Genomic DNA, 16,087 nt, shown 5'->3' with positions numbered 1-16,087 from the left:
CATGACATGCTACTTTTTGTAGGCTTTAATATAGTCCTTAGTGGTCCTTAGTACTGTATCTGAAATCTCTTTCCAAAAATTCAGCCTCGGTGCAGAATTATAGCCACTACAAGCCAGTCCCAGAATGAGCTTCCTTCAGACGGGCCGTTTTGGTGTCTGTAGCTTTAAATAGCCTACTAATGAGGAGGAGAAAGGCAGCGCAAGGTGGAGGGTGGGTGTGGCCGTGGCCGTGGCCGTGGCCTTGACCTTGACCATCTTGCGCAACGGTACCATGCATGTTTGTTTATGTTGGATATATTGCAATGGCACGAAGAAACGCAGTCGTTCAAGCATTTCAGTTTGACCCAGAATCTGATCCAGATGGAGAAGCAACGGATGAAGAAGTTGCAACTCAGCGGCTCCAGCAGGACGTTTCCGAATGGTTAGTTTAAAATATTATGTCTGGATATGGTACTTTATTCGGATGGTTTACAGTTATCATCATGTAACGCGAACCTACTGTTGCCTTTTCATGAGAGATCTGTAACGTCTGTAATTTATCTTATTACAATTACATCAAGCTCTGCGATCTTGAAATGCGGATATCGCGCGCGCCATATAACCAACAGGAAAACGGTTATCCAAATAACAAAGAAATGTACAACACTCGCGTTACAGTATGTGTAACTTGATGCTGTCTACCTTTACATTAGCGCAAGTAACTGCATAGCTGCATAGCTAATGTGACAGCCACATTCTACGTGTAAGAAGCTAGGTAACCATAAACAGTAAACAACACACTTCTAATTTGTTGACTTACTTGTCCGACGTTCAGCAAGCCCAGCTCTGTATTGACCATTCGATGTTCATTTGTACATCCAATTATTGAGCAATTATTATGCTTCGCTCGCGCAAAAGCCATGATATCTCTCGTGGACAAACTAAAATCGCGTGCGCGTGTTCTACTTCCTAGCTCATTTTCTCATGGGCGAGAAATATTCTCTGGGCGGGCAAAGCAGAGAAAGGGGAGGTAACATTTCTCCTTATGACGTCATAAGGAGGAGATTCAAGATCAGCCCGGTTGAGCTTCCATTTTCTCAAAGGCAGAGAAAAATAGCAAAAGCTCGATTTACACCGATTACAATTTTTAGAAACTTGGGGACCATATACAGGCTAGGGGAACTCATATTAATGTTAAAAAACCTCAGAAAGTGGAAATTTCATGTCATGGGACCTTTAAATGAAATCTGAGACATAAAGTCCCTCCATTGACAGCTACGCAACTACCACTTTCAATCCCCATAAAGATATTAAAGAAATCCATGTGACTCCAGTGGTTTAACCTCAGTTTTATATAGTGCCACGAGAGCTTTATTAAGAGAGCTTTTAAACATAATTGACCACTTTATTTTAATTATTAATTAATCTTGAAAAACGAACACGCATTCACGCAACAATGCTCTCCTTTATACAACACGGATGTGTCATGGTGCTCCTGTCAAAGTGGAATGTAGCACTGTAGCTGTGTTGCTTATGAAATGAAATATTTAATTTTTCATTTAAATTCATATAATTGTGGCCAAGGGATATTAATTCATTCATTCATTATTTACTGTGAAAATAAAGGCTATGACATCAACAAATTCACAAAAAAATCTGGGTGAAATTCACAAAATGCAGTTTTCTGGTGACATTTTACCACAAAATCAAAAGATAAAAAAGACAATGTTTACATTTCCCATTATTCTCAATGGGGATTAGATTCTCTCATAGCAGGCTAGTACAGTAATTTGTATTGTATTAGCCTACATTAAAAACAGAAAAAATACTGTAATACAATAATGTGTAACATTTAATTCTGCATACTTTAAATAGTAAAACATACCACTGTGATGTAATGATACCTTATATTTATTTTTTATTTTTTTAAAGTGCCATTATAATTTTTTTTTCAACATAAAAAATGACAATCATAAAAAATGTATTGTCATTTAAAAAATAAATATTTCTTAAAAATAGGCTTCAATCCAGTCATGTTTTTGACAATTCTGTGAGATTCACCCATACAGTTTTCTGAAGCCAAATACTTGTTAGGTTTATGGCCTATAGTTTTGGCCACTAGAGGCCCTCAATGTGTTTCATTTCAGTTTCCCGCTTTTGTATCATGTGTTATTGTTCTCACTGTGCCTCGTTTCCTGTGAGTGTATTTAGGTTGCTCTGTTCCTCAGTGTTTGATATGTTAAAACCAAACTCTCCTGTCTTTCGGTAAATCCCTCTTGTGATTTTCTCTGGATTTATGACAAAACGTTAGAACGTTAGAACAGGAGCTGGTGCACCCATTAAGGCTTCAGGATGTGATTTTCTCTGGTCTGAAACATAAGAAGTGTTACTCAGAATTTGGACCAATAATTTCGTATACAGTACAAACTGTGATGAATCTAGAGAAACATGTAGACTTCAAATTGAAATGGCATAAACACTCTCCTATTTGGCACAATACCAATTTATTGAAAGGTGGTAAACCATTCATTTCTCAACTGTGGGCTCAACATGGGATCTGGACGTTGGGAGATATCTCAGGGCAAAATAAAATTTTCGATTTTCCTGTTTTAATGTCCCACTTTGGTATCCCAAGAAATTCACAATTCCTCTACTTTAGGGTGAGGTCAGCTCTTAATTCACTCAAGGTTCCCTGGGGGTCTGCATTAAAGACTCATCCTATAGTGTCTCTCATGGAAAGAGCACCCCGAAAGAAAATGGTCTCATTCATTTATAATAATCTCATGTCTTACACCACTACAGAATTGCCTGGGTATAGATCGTGGGAGGTGGATATACCTCTTGGAACAGAGACCATTAATTGGGAGGTGGTGTGGAATAATGTATTTGGGTCTTCTAAAAACCCAAATCACCAATTAATCCACTACAAAATCTGCCATAGGACTTATTTGACACCACGTAAAAGACATTTATTAGGTCTAGTGCCCAACCCCTATTGTACATTTTGTAGTCAGGGCACTATTGGCACATTAATACATGTTTTATGGGAGTGTCCAGATGTACAAAGATTTTGGGGCAAAGTTGTGGATAAGATGTCTGTTCTGGTGGGGAGGAAGTTCCCGCTGGAGCCGGCGCTGCTTCTTCTAAATGATGACTCCAGGCTCAAGATCAGTGAGATAGAGCGTAAACTCTGGTTGGCTGGCATGACTGCAGCAAAAAAAATGTTGTTCTGAGGTGGCTTCCTCCGCACCAATTATCAATAAAACACTGGCTTCAAGCTCTTTTCGAGGTGATCTACCTGGAGTGGTCATCAGCCCGTATTAATAATGCCAAGCTAAAAACGTTGGTGATGTGGGAAAAGGCTGCAGAGGATGTAAAGAAGCTATTGTTATGACTTTTTGTGTCTTTCATTTGTGGTAATTCGTTAGGTCCAATTTGTAATCCTGATCATGACTCTGGTCTAATCTGTGTGCCCCATAGGGAAGTGGGAGGGAGGGAGGAAGGGAGGGGGGAGGGTTTTTTTTCGTAGCTAAGGAATGTGTGGTGTATATTGCTTATGTTTAATGCAATTACTGGAAGCAATGTAACTGCACAAGTTATTGTTGTTATTGTATCTTGGCAAAATTGAAAATAAATAAAAAAGTGATTACAAAAAAAAAAGTCAAACTTTTTTGTTATATTTCTTTGGGATGCATAAATTTAAACGTATAAATTTAAGTTAACTGTAAAACAAATGTACAGAACAAAAAAAAAAAGAAAATGTATTTCATACATAATATATATTTTTAAAAATGATTTGGGGGCATTTACGTAAATCTGTGTACACAACACAGTTTTCAAATAAAAATGGAAAACATTTTATGCATTTTGGCAATTAACTTACACATCAACAGCGTTGAAAACGGGTTTCAAATTGCTAGTTTTTGAAAATGATACTGTTATCGTCTCTGTGTAAACAAAATGCGAATTTTTTAATGCGTATGTATTAGTACTTGCAGTGTTTCTTTTAGATGAGACATCGCCATCTACTGGCCTGGCATGCATACTACAGCGTTTTTAGTCGTTTTCACGGATCCGTGTGAACGTGGATTATTTTGACAATTTTGTTAAAACTTTTCAGTTTTTAGTACATCGTTGTTGTGTAAACGTACATGAGTTGGTTTGTGTGTGGAGTGTGGTGTTCGTATACCGGCACTTTGGTCTAGTTTGGTTTCGGTTCTTGTGCTATGCCACTGGCTCCATGTGTTTGTCTTTTGTTGTGAGCGCATGGGATGAGCAGGTTTCAAGTTTGCAGTTTCAAGTTTGTTCTGGTGTAACCCCTCCACCCGGGTCCTCCTCGCCCCACTTTGTGCGGGCCTCGAACCCGTGTCTCCGGCGTGAGAGTCAGGTGCTCTAACAAGGAGGCTAAAGACTGCAGCATCTTGCGTCGTTCGCTAGAGCGCCTATTGACATCAGAGGAGTGAGGTTTACTCGCACAATAACTACTAGCTGGCCTCCATTACACTGGCCATACGCTATTCTGTCAGCATGTGTTCTGTGTAGCACAAAGTTCATGCTCTTTCTTGTTTTGTATTGTGCAGTGTTGCACAATGCTCATGGTTTTCATTGTCTGTGTGCTTTCATGTTGTCATATTGTATATGAGCACATGGCTTGTGAGTGTGGTGCACATAGCTTTTCATGTTTGTTTCTATGTGCCATGTGCTCTCCAGGCTATTGTCTAACTCTGCCTTTCTTGTTATCTGATTATTGGTTCAATTTGCCCCACCTGTCCTCCCTTGTTACCTGCTTTGGTTGCTCGCCCTATTTATTCTCTTTATGTTTGCAGTCCACTGCTAGTTCGTCATCAAATATTCCAGTCGTATGTGTCCTTGACTGTTCCTGCCCTTCCCTGTGCTCCTGTCCAGTCAAGCTGCCAGTCATGTTTTCCCCCTATGGGGTAGTTTTTGTTTGTTTTTGTTTTATTTTATTATTAAATAAAAAGCCCATTGTTTCTGCATCTTGAGTACTTGCCTCATCCCTTACCCAAAACCTGACAGTTAGTAACTAAATGGTACATTTTGACTGCTTTTGTTTTGTTTTTTTCTGAGAGTGTGTGAAGAAAATATTTAATGTCAGTCTTGGTTTGTTCACTGTTTTTACAAGCTTATTGTTCCTACAAGTCCTATTGCTCTTTGATTCTGACCAATGTTAAAGCAAACAGTGAGAAGCAGGTGATTTCAAAACTGAAAGTAACCACTATGAATTGAGTCAGTTACAGGTGAGGTTCCTGAAACAGAGAACAAAGGCGTCATACACTGTCAGACTGACTAAAAGGTAGGACTCATTTCACCTTTCCACAAGAATAAAAATTAATTGTAAACGTTATACTGCGTATCGGTACAGTAGTCTACTACCACCCATATCCCTCTGTGGGAACTTAAAACATGCATTAGACTTGGTGCTGAAGTTTTACTAAATGAATGAGTTGGATGATAGTGTCAAATACACTATTCTATTATAAATTATAGTAACTGCAGTGATGAGTTTGATGTGAATAGATAAATATGATGAATCATTTTATTTGTAAGAATATACAAGGTTTTATTTTATGACAAAATTATTGCTACTGTGCTATTATGGCAGAAAATGATCATGTAACTGATTTTTTTTAACATATAAGAGGTCATTGTACTATAAAAATATACTGTAAGTTTTAGAACTCAAAACGTCCTAGTTAGCTCCTGCTGCATTTTGATCATTTAAATTATGTTATTGATTATTGTATCTCTACTTATAGTTAAGGACAAATGTGTTGCTAGGATGTGGTCATTTAAAAAACCCAGTCCTCCTCTTCCATCTCCAGGTAAATGCAGATTTTATGAAACGGCACTTAACTAATCTTGGAACTCAGCAAATGTATTGTGCAATAATGCAAAAATAAAACAAAATAAATCAAATAAAAGTTTACATTAATTCAATATTCTCTTTGTTAGAGTTTGATAAACCCTGGAGGTCCATGGACTGGAAGTAAGCTCTGAATACCTTTTCCTTATACCATGTTATACTTATTACTCAACTCTCGGGAATACTTGATTCTAATTTGTCAATCACAGCATTCTGGTGAAATATTTTGTGTTTTGACCACTAATCTGAATGACCATTGTCTCAGGCAACAAATTGTGCATAGACAATGAGCAAAATGAGCCTTTTACAAAAAATGTAATATTTCAAATTCTATTCAGTTCTGAAATTCTATTTGCGCACTTTTATTCTGCATATTGAATTTTATTTGTCATGCAAGTAAAGATGTTTATGTTTTTCATTTGTTTCTAAAATGGCTATGTATCTGTTAGCATTATGCTTATAACATACATTCATAGGCCAACGTTTCCCACCTTTTAAAACTCCCTGTCCAGTAAAGACAGACAAACCCTTTTGACAACAATAAACACCTTCCAACCTGGGAACAAAGAAGTCAACACTCTCAGAATTCTTCTGCATGGACCACAGGGTGCTGGAAAATCAAGCCTCTTCAACTCTGTGAATTCTGCTCTCCAGGGGCGCATCACTACCAGAGCTCTGGCACATTCAGTAGCTACTGGTTGTAGTTTCACTTCGGAGGTAAAAATATTGATACCTATGTTTAAATGTATTTTTAATACATACATAAATATTGTACTATTTTCAGTTTATTTTGATAAATTAAAGAATTCATTTTGTACAGTAAATATACTGTCAATAAAATATGTTCATTTTAGTGCTGTCAAATCTAACATAAAAGTTTTTATGATTATATATGTGTATATTTATATTATCTTTATATATATATATAGTGTGTGTGTGTGTGTGTGTGTGTGTGTGTGTGTGTGTGTGTGTGTGTGTGTGTGTGTGTGTGTGTGTGTATGTGTGTATATACATACACAAACACACACACACATATATATGCATTTATGGGTGTGTGTACACACACACACACACACACACACACACACACACACACACACACACACACACACACACACATATCATAATATATATACTCACATATATTATATAAACAAAAACATGTTATGCTAGAAGCGACTAATCGATTTGACAGTACTAGTGTTACGGATGGTGGTACTCAGAAATGCTCACGATGAGGAACAACTTTGGAAGGAAGACTTTAATCACCAAACACATTGGAACAAGGAAAAACGCAGGAGAAACTCTGGAGAAAACACACAACCAAACATCAACGAGACCCGACAGAGACTGAGGGAGAACACAGGGAATATATACATGCAGGGATGTAGTGGAGGCTAAACGCACGTAAACGCCGTTTACGCACCTCCCAAAATTTGGAAATAGCGTTTGCCCACCTCCAAAGTGCGTTTATCCACCTCTACATTGCGTTTATCCACCTCTAAATTTCACGTTATTTGAGCGGACTTTGCTTTTCTAGTGCGTGATCGCCGATCGGCACATGATTCGAGCATTTGGGCCGTTAACTACAGAGCAGAACGCGCAGCACGCAAACACGGAGCAGAGTGCGCAGCGCAGCGCGCCGACACACACACACACACACACACACACACACACACACACACACACGGAACGAGAACGGCGCACACACGTAGCAGAAAACACACGCTCGTGAAGTTATTAAACAAGCTGCGCGAGAATGAAACTTGATCGCAGCCGCAACAGGAAATCATTTTTTTTATTTTTTATTCATTACAGGCAGCTGGTTTAATGTAGGGAGCATGTCAAAACCCAATACAAGAGATTCAGAGGGAATCAAGCCTGCACCAGGTTAAAGACTTTTCCCTCTACAGGGAAACACTGATCCACATTTTTCTGATAGACCAAACAACTAATCAATTAATCGAGGAAATATTCAACAGATTAATCAACTATGAAAATAATCCCAAATCCCTAATCATTATGCACAAGTGCATTGCATTGGAAGCCCTGGATATAAGCCTCCCTCTCGATCTCTCTTAAATATTTTTGTTCTCTCTGTTTTGTCATTTAGTAAACTTGATAGATTTCAACCATATTATTCCTTTTTGAGTCTCTTTAACAAGAACTTAGATTGATGTATGAATTGAATAGTGATTGTGTGACCTATGATGAGGGAACAACCAGTGATACCCTTGGTAGTACCATCAAATGATAGCCTATAGCGATGTCATCAGGATACACATACACCTGTAGGCAGTGGCCCACCTTACCGGGTGATCAAGTTGTGGTCCACCAGAATTTATAGTTTACCCACCTCTTTTTTTACCACTACACCACTGTATACATGGGACAGACAAAGGACCTTAACAAGATAATTAACTACACACAGCTGAACCAAATTAACTAATGATGATGGAAACAAGGAGTGGCGGGAAACTGAACACAATTGTGGTGAGCAGGATGAGGCCGAGGGCCTTGGGAGAACGGCGCGAGGTTTGAGCATCACCTGCGCGATGCACCGGTCTCATATTTCTCACTGAGGAGCAATGACAGTGAAGTAGTGTTGTCAAAATTATTGTTTCGATACCGATACCAAGTCAAGTATTGCGATTTCGATACTTTTTCGATACTTTTCCTGAAAAGGGAGAAACACTCTCAAATATCATTGCTGTGCTTTATTTTAAAACCGGGACAACATACTAATCATATAACACACTAATATGAACATATGAACAGCAGATATATTAAACATTTGAACAAAATATGAAATATAAAAATATAAAAAATAAATTAGAGCAATGACATTCAAGGTAAATTTTTTTTATAAATTTAGCAGCATTATCTCATTTATCATAAGAAACATAAGAGCTTTATCTTGATTCTGAACTTTGAATAAAAAATGAACAGCGATTATATTAAACAATGTTTAATATTGGTAACATATGATAAGCCTCATTGGTGATATATTTGACATGTGGGGAGAGATTTGTGGAAGGCCTATACTTCATGTTAAACATAAATATATAGCAGCAAAGACAACGTCGGCAGTGTTGACGGCAAAATAGGCTACACAATAATTCGTTCTGTATTGACAGGTGCAATATTTGAAAATCAATAATATTTTTTTTAATTACATTTATTGTATTTATGTCAAAACTTTCAAACATCAAAATGTCATTTATTAATATGTATTCGTGTCAAAATGACATAGAAACATCTTTTCCTATTCTATTTTGCCTGGAAACGGTTCCAACACGCTTGCGTGTCGCGTGAAAAATAGGCGTTGGTTCTATTTCTAGCATACACGCGTTTTCCGCTCGGCTCGAGCTGCGCCCAGACGCGTGTGTCACGCAGGCAGTTAACATGGGAGCCGAAATAAAAACGGACACGACACGCAGCCAGTGTGTCGCCGGCCTTACAAATCTGGAACGCGGTCATTCTTAGAAGTATCGATACTAATAAATTAAGGAATCGTGACGTTTTTAATTTCCGATTTACTTTTGAAGTATCGGTGCACCGTGCAACAGAGAAAGGTAGGCAACGTACTTCCATATGTCACTCCTCGCGTCATCTTTTTCTACGAGTCGTGGACCACTTGTGCTCGCACATGCAGCCATCTCGCTGTAGTGTTTTGTCACATGACACTGACAGCGGCAGGTTCTTTGCTGCGTGCGTCAGGAAAAAAACACAGACGTCCATAGGGAGGCGTTTTTTTTATTTATTTTTTTAAAGTATCGATACTGATAAATTTAGGTATCGTGACGTTTTTAATTTCCGAGTATCGCGATACTTTTGAAGTATCGGTACACCGTGCAACACTACAGTGAAGGACGAGAGAGGACCAGGCATGGACTGTTTTGTTTGATGTTTTATTTTATTATATATGGCGGCAGTCAACCGTAAGGGGCTGCCTTCTTTACTTTCTTTTTTTGTATTTGTTTATTTATTTTATTAAAAGTCTTTGAATGTTCACTAGTTCCCTTTCGTTGTCACTCCGAGTTACGTCGGATGACGACGAATGGGGTTTCGCTTAGAAATCCTATCATCTTCGAGTATTAAAACACGAGCCAATGGCAAAGAAATGCCATGGGTCTGCGGAATTTGCATAGCGTAACTCCGCCCCACCCTGGGGGTATATAAGGAAGTCGCTGGCAAGATGCAGATATGTTTTCGCTTCGGAGCCAAGTTGATCTACTTCACTCCACAGCCAAATCCTGAGTTCATCTCTTTATCTCTTCGAGACGAGCCTCTCTCCAGGTGTTGGTGTGACAGCGAGTTCCAGCGAGTGCACATTCCCTGCTGATCTGTGCAGTGATTTGCCAGAGTTTGTGTGTTCTCTCCCTGGTCGCTTCAACACTCTGCGGAGAAATCTCCTTTCACAAAAGAGCATTGCACGCGGCACGTCTTTTTAAAGATGCCTCGCCCGTGCACTTCTGGTTGCGGTCTATTTGTATCTGACTCTGATGGGCACAATCGCTGTCTTGTGTGTCTGGGTGTCGATCACGCCAAGGCAGCGTTTGTGGATGAGTCATGTTCCCACTGCGGGAACATGCCCATCGCACGGTTGAGATCGAGACTCAATGATCTTAATGTGAGAGTCCCCTCATCCGCACCCCGATCTACTGGTCCCGAGAGGGCTGGTACTTCGGCTGGCGGCCAGGGTGATCTGAGGGTTACAGTGTGGAACAAAGCGCCGACTATTCCACGCTCCACACTTCCCTCTGTTCCCGTGCAACCCGCGAGTGTCCGCGTGGAAACCGCTGTACAGTCCTCTGACTTGCCGCGAGTTTCATTCGGCGCTCCAGAGGAAGACTCAATGTCGATCGCTGCATCACAAGGTGGGCAGGAGTCCTCGGGAAGTGAGGATTCGGCTGTGCTGCCACCCTCGGGTGTCCCAGCATTGTCCGAGTCTGATCCCGAGATGACGGCCATGCTTTCCCGGGCAGCCGCGGCGATCGGTCTTGAGTGGTCCCCGCCACCTGGGCCGGTTCGTTCGCGGCTGGACGATTGGTTTTTGGGTGCGGCTGCTGATCCGCGTCGGCGGCCAACCCCAATGCCTTTTTTCCCGGATGTGCATGAGGAGGTCACGAGGTCCTGGAAGGCACCATTGTCTTCCCGTGATCGCTCGGCGACCGCCTCCGCCTTGCCTCCCCTTGATCAGGCGGCCGCCAAAGGGTACACTGGGGTTCCCCAGGTTGAACGCTCTGTTGCGATGCAGTTGTGTCCTCAGAGTGCTTCTTCCCGCGGGGACCCAAAGCACCCCTCCAAGGCCTGTAGGTTCTCCTCCACCCTTGTGGCGAAGGCCTACAGAGCTGCGGGGCTGGCGGCCTCCTCACTGCATGCCATGGCGACTCTGCAGGTCTACCAGGCCCAGATGTTGCGTGACATGCACGAGGGGAGGTCTGACCCAGCACTCTTTGATGAGTTGCGTGCCGCCACCGACCTTGCTCTCCGAGCGACGAAGGTGACCGCACGCTCGCTGGGTCAGGTGATGGCCACTTCGGTGGTCCAGGAGCGACACCTATGGCTAAACCTGGCTGATATGCGGGAGGCCGAGCGGACCCGGTTCCTCGACACCCCCATATCCCAGGCTGGCCTGTTCGGCGGTGCAGTCGAGGACTTCGCCCAGCAGTTCTCGACTGCCCAGAAGCAGACTGAGGCTTTAAAACACGTCCTGCCCCGGCGGCCCGCTGCTCCGGCGGCGCAGCCGTCGGCACAGGTGCCTCAGCCCGCTCGCCGCCGAGGGCGCCCTCCTACGGTTCCCCCCCCTCCCGATCGGCCCCAGCAGTCCGCTGCTTCCGGGTCGCGTCGGAGAGGAAGCCGTAGGAAGGCGCCACAGCCCTCTCCCGCCCCGTGCCCCGCTAAACGCCAGGCTAAGCGGCGCTCCTGAGACGGGCTGCTCAGAGATGGCGTTGAGTTCTATTCAGGAGCCGGTTGCAGGGCCGCTCCTTCCCCCGGTGGAGGGCCGGGGGAGAATCCTTGGTTTTCCCATTCCCGCTGCTCGTCCCACGACGGGCAGCACCCTAAAATGGTTAAAGAAAGAACTCACTACCCCATCTCTGAGCACACGGAGTGTGCGGATGAGAGCACGCGCCGCCCACGGGCCACGCTCCTCTCGTCCCCCTCTGTCGCCAGACCCCTGCCAGAGCACGCCCCTGTGGGACGCTGGTCCTCCCCTGGCCTCCTCTGGCAGGACGCGGCTTATGACCGTGCCCCCGCATTGGGCCGCTATGCCACCCACGCCTGGGCCGGTCATTCCGCCTCGCTGCACCCCCGACGGAACGTCTGTGGTTCGTATGACCCCGCTGGTGCACTTTCTGGAAGCCTGGCTAGAGCTTCCCAGATTGTCCCGCTGGGTCGCGAGAACCATCAGGCTCGGCTACGCGATTCAGTTCGCGCGATCTCCTCCCCGCTACAGCGGAGTCCGCTTCACTATGGTCGGTGGCAATGCCCCTGTCATGAGAGCGGAGGTCGCCACCCTACTGGCGAAGGGTGCGATCGAGATTGTCCCTCCAGCCGAAATGAGGTCCGGCTTCTACAGCCCTTACTTCATTGTTCCGAAGAAATCGGGTGGGTTACGACCGATCCTGGACCTGCGCGTCCTGAACCGCTCCCTCCACAGGCTGCCGTTCAAGATGCTCACGGCCAAACGCATTTTCGAGTGTGTGCGGCCACAGGATTGGTTTGCAGCGATCGACCTGAAGGACGCCTACTTCCATGTCTCCATTTTACCTCGACACAGACCGTTTCTACGGTTTGCTTTCGAGGGGCGGGCATACCAGTACGCGGTTCTCCCTTTCGGGCTAGCCCTGTCTCCTCGCGTCTTTACGAAGGTCGTCGAGGCAGCCCTTGTTCCCCTCCGGGAACACGGGGTTCGCATCCTGAACTATCTCGACGACTGGCTGATCCTAGCTCACTCTCGAGACCAGGTTTGCGAACACAGGGATCTTGTGCTCCGGCACCTAGCTCGTCTGGGCCTTCGGGTCAACTGGGAGAAGAGCAAACTCTGCCCAGTGCAGAGGATCTCTTTTCTCGGTATGGAAATCGACTCGGTCGCCATGTGCGCGCAGCTTACGAGCGAGCGCGCGCAGTCACTGCTGACTTGTCTTCGCCAGTTCGAGGGCAAGAGTGCGGTCCCACTGAAACTTTTTCAGAGGCTCCTGGGGCATATGGCATCCGCAGCCGCAGTAACGCCGCTCGGATTGCTTCATATGAGACCGCTTCAGCTTTGGCTTCGCGATCGAGTCCCGAGGTGGGCATGGCAACACGGCAAGCTCCGGGTCCCAGTGACTCCGGCCTGCCGTCAGACCTTCACCCCGTGGTCGAACCTCAGCTTTCTACGGGCCGGAGTGCCCTTAGAACGAGTTTCTCGGCATGTTGTTGTCACAACAGATGCCTCCACCACGGGCTGGGGCGCCATGTGCAATGGTCATGCTGCCGCGGGCTCCTGGACAGGACCCCAGCGCCTTTGGCATGTCAATTGCCTCGAGTTGCTGGCTGTACGTCTCGCCCTGCACCGTTTCCATGCGTTGCTCAGGGGTCAGCACGTACTAGTCCGATCAGACAATACCGCAACAGTAGCGTACATCAACCATCAAGGTGGTCTACGCTCCCGCCGTATGTCGCAACTCGCCCGCCACCTCCTTATATGGAGTCAGAAGCATCTGAGGTCGCTTCGAGCCATTTATATCCCGGGACACCTGAACCAGGCGGCCGACGAGCTGTCTCGAGTTCAGCCTCTCGCTGGAGAATGGCGTCTCCATCCCCGGTCGGTTCAGCTGATTTGGGATCAGTTCGGCGACGCACAGGTAGACCTGTTTGCCTCCCACGACTCGTCCCATTGCGACCTGTTTTATTCCCTGACCGAGGGCACGCTCGGCACGGATGCACTGGCGCACAGCTGGCCGAGGGGCCTACGCAAGTATGCGTTTCCCCCAGTGAGCCTTCTTGCGCGGACCCTGCGCAAGATCAGGGAGGACAAGGAGCAGGTTATATTGGTTGCCCCATACTGGCCCAGCCACACCTGGTTCTCAGAACTCATACTCCTTGCGACAGCACCTCCCTGGCCAATTCCTCTGAGGAAGGACCTCCTTTCTCAGGGACGGGGCACCCTTTGGCACCCTCGTCCCGGTCTTTGGAACCTCCACGTGTGGCTTCTGGACGGGACGAGGCAGGTTTGAGTACCCTACCACCAGCGGTGGTGGCTACCATCACTTCCGCTAGAGCATCGTCCACGAGACATGCCTATGCGTTGAAGTGGAACCTCTTCGTCAACTGGTGTTCTTCTAAACAGCAAGAACCCACGAAATGCCCGATCAGTGTCGTGCTTTCCTTCCTGCAAGAAGGGTTGGAGCGAAGGCTGTCTCCCTCCACCCTGAAAGTGTATGTTGCCGCCATTGCCGCACATCACGATGCAGTTGAAGGTAAGTCTCTGGGGAAGCATGACCTGATCATCAGGTTCCTGAGGGGAGCGAGGAGACTAAATCCTCCTCGCCCGCCCCTCGTACCCTCTTGGGACCTCGCAGTGGTTCTGACTGCCCTGCAGAGGGCTCCATTTGAGCCTTTGCAATCAGTGGAGCTTAAGTTCCTGTCAATGAAGACAGCGCTCCTGGTTGCATTGGCCTCCATCAAGAGGGTAGGGGACCTGCAGGCATTTTCGGTTGATGAAGCGTGCCTGGAATTCGGGCCGGCTAACTCTCACGTGATCCTGAGACCCCGGCTTGGATATGTGCCCAAGGTTCCTACCACACCCTTTCGAGATCAGGTAGTGAACCTGCAAGCGCTGCCCTTGGAGGAGGCAGACCCAGCCTTGGCACTGCTCTGTCCAGTACGCGCCCTTCGTGCTTACTTAGACAGAACGCAGTGTTTCAGGACCTCAGACCAGCTCTTTGTCTGTCATGGTGGGAAGCTGAAGGGAAAGGCTCTCTCCAAACAAAGGTTGTCTCACTGGATAGTGGACGCCATTGCTTTGGCTTACCAGCAGCAAGGTCGACCGTGCCCCCTTGGTGTGACGGCCCACTCCACTCGGAGTGTGGCATCCTCTTGGGCTCTAGCGCATGGCGCCTCGCTAACAGACATCTGCAGAGCTGCAGGCTGGGCGACACCTAACACATTTGCGAGATTTTACAATCTCCGAGTAGAGCCAGTTTCTTCTCATGTACTCGCTTCAACTAGCCGGTACTAGATTCTGCTCAGGTGTCTTCGCTTGCTCGCCATTCCTCTCCACGGACGGGATACGTGCGATATTCCTCAGGTGAGCCTCATAAGCCCTGAGTCTCCTCCAGCACTGATGACGTCAACGCCAGAGTTATGCCACGGGCAGCTTTCGCGCTTGGCTAGGTGCCACCATGTGCATGGTTCCCTTCGGGCGACCCCCACATGTGTATTCCACTGTAAGCCTCTTTGAGCATGTGTCTTTCCCTTGGCAAGCCACCTTGCCACCCCTGGGGTTGAAATATTCCACCTGCGGCTGGACACCCCAGTGTTACTCCGTATGCAGCCCTTCGGGGTCATATGTGTATTCCAAGTCCCCCCCTTCGGGTTGGGCATGATTGCATATTTCCACTGGATATGCTTCCCAGTGTACCTTGGTATTCCTGTGTTAAGTAGGACTCCTTCGTCCGTGCTAGTCTCACGACAGGGAGCTCAGACTTACGCAGGGCACTGGAAGACAGTCGAGAGGTGGCGTGATTATACGGGAACCCCATTCGTCGTCATCCGACGTAACTCGGAGTGACAACGAAAGGGAACGTCTCGGTTACGTATGTAACCCTCGTTCCCTGAGTAGGGAACGGAGACGTTACGTCTCCCTGCCACTTCCGCTGTACCGCTGGAACGCCTGAGTTCAGTCTCGGCTCCTCAGCGAAGACATATCTGCATCTTGCCAGCGACTTCCTTATATACCCCCAGGGTGGGGCGGAGTTACGCTATGCAAATTCCGCAGACCCATGGCATTTCTTTGCCATTGGCTCGTGTTTTAATACTCGAAGATGATAGGATTTCTAAGCGAAACCCCATTCGTCGTCATCCGACGTAACGTCTCCGTTCCCTACTCAGGGAACGAGGGTTACATACGTAACCGAGACGTTCCCGCCTCCTTCTTCCCATAACATCTAACTGCATTACACTGGTGCTGAAACCCGGGAAGAAGGAGGAATGCGCTTGTCAAAGAGCCCTCGTTGC

General features: G+C 45.9%; 1 protein-coding gene across 2 annotated transcripts in view; it reads left to right on the top strand.

Moving 5' to 3' along the window:
- Nucleotides 1-16,087, top strand: part of LOC309494350 (interferon-induced protein 44-like) — a 132,692-nt gene that overhangs the window by 19,772 nt on the left and 96,833 nt on the right. The window contains exons 1-3 of one of the 2 annotated variants that reach the window (XR_014204291.1): nt 5,695-5,822; nt 5,953-5,986; nt 6,376-6,580. The exons of the other annotated variant lie outside the window; for it this stretch is intronic. The gene's annotated coding sequence lies outside the window, so the exon portion shown is untranslated. Of the gene's footprint in view, nt 1-5,694; nt 5,823-5,952; nt 5,987-6,375; nt 6,581-16,087 lie in introns of those variants that run through there. 2 annotated transcript variants of the gene reach the window in all.

The sequence above is a fragment of the Leuciscus leuciscus genome (genome assembly GCF_965113295.1).
Source record: "Leuciscus leuciscus genome assembly, chromosome: 3".
In the NCBI taxonomy this organism is placed as follows: Eukaryota; Metazoa; Chordata; class Actinopteri; order Cypriniformes; family Leuciscidae; genus Leuciscus; species Leuciscus leuciscus.
Note: the sequence above shows the minus strand (reverse complement) of the source record. Positions and strands in the feature narration are given on the sequence as shown.